The sequence below is a fragment of the Crocodylus porosus genome, unplaced genomic scaffold, assembly GCF_001723895.1.
Source record: "Crocodylus porosus isolate Cpor-Errol unplaced genomic scaffold, CroPor_comp1, whole genome shotgun sequence".
NCBI classification, from domain to species: domain Eukaryota; kingdom Metazoa; phylum Chordata; order Crocodylia; family Crocodylidae; genus Crocodylus; species Crocodylus porosus.
In genome coordinates, this window is record NW_017728939.1 from 8,553,528 (window position 1) to 8,554,480 (window position 953).

The following is a 953-nucleotide window of genomic DNA, read 5'->3' on the forward strand; positions in this document are numbered from 1 at the left end:
GCATTGTTGTGCTTTGTTTAACAACAAAACACCACATTTTGTGGACTCATATATTATTCAGTAATTGTACATTTGTGCACTATGTTCCTGCTTTCCCATAAAACATGATCCAAATTCTAGTTCTTTTACTCAAAGCTGGAGGTTTCATTTCATGTCCAAGGAATTTTAAAATAATAGAGAAAAACTATTATTTTCTCATCTGTGTGTAGGGTATGGAAGTAGGAAGGCATGACCATTGTTAGGTTACAGGTTGGGGTGAAAAATAAGGAACTGAGTATCCCTTGTTCCTCTGAGAATAAACTGCTGAGGGAAAAATGGTGCATCAAAGCCCTATTAAGGGCCATGATGGGAAGAGAAGTAGAACATGAGACAACAGAACTTAAATGGGAGAAGACGAGGGGGTTAGAAAGAAGACTCTGAGGCACTATGGCTTCTTTAGGGAGAAAAGAAGAATACGAAGAAAGGAGTAGTAAATCCCGTCTGAGGAACCTATGGACTGATGCAAAAAGGATCTGGGTCATTAAGGCCCCCGTTACACAAAAAGGTGTGGAAATAGGCATCTAGGGCGTCGCGTTCCCTCGTGGGGAGCATGTGGGCGTGGGAAGAGGAAAGCAGCCGGGCTGCGGGGCGAGCTCCAGCGGAGGCAGCTGCTGGGCTGCGCCTGCAATCGGTGCGTTGCCCCTTTAATTGTGTCCCCAGCCCTCGGGCGTCTCTGTCCAACGCCCACGTCAGCAAATACCTTTTGTTTCTCTCCCGCTCGGGCTTCCGCGGCTTGGGGCTGCGGGACGGGCCGTGAAGGCGACGGCGAGCCCGAGCGGGGCCTGGGATCCGCACCCGGTCCCGCTGCCCCCGGCCGAGCGGCGAGCGAGCGAGCGAGCGGCGCAGCCCGCGGAAGCCGAGCGGTGAGTGGCGGCTCCGCAGCCCGCCGCCAGGCCGGACTGGGCGCTGCGCTG

At 53.1% G+C, this 953-nt stretch overlaps 1 protein-coding gene across 2 annotated transcripts in view; it reads left to right on the forward strand.

Annotated features, from left to right (window-relative positions):
* Window positions 1–583: 583 nt before the first annotated feature.
* LOC109318514 (zinc finger and BTB domain-containing protein 8A-like) overlaps window positions 584–953 on the forward strand; it is a 27,689-nt gene continuing 27,319 nt past the window's right edge. Inside the window, exon 1 of one of the 2 annotated variants that reach the window (XM_019547830.1) lies at window positions 584–902. The gene's annotated coding sequence lies outside the window, so the exon portion shown is untranslated. The remainder of the gene's footprint in view (window positions 903–953) is intronic. The other variant, XM_019547831.1, reaches the window with a different exon arrangement.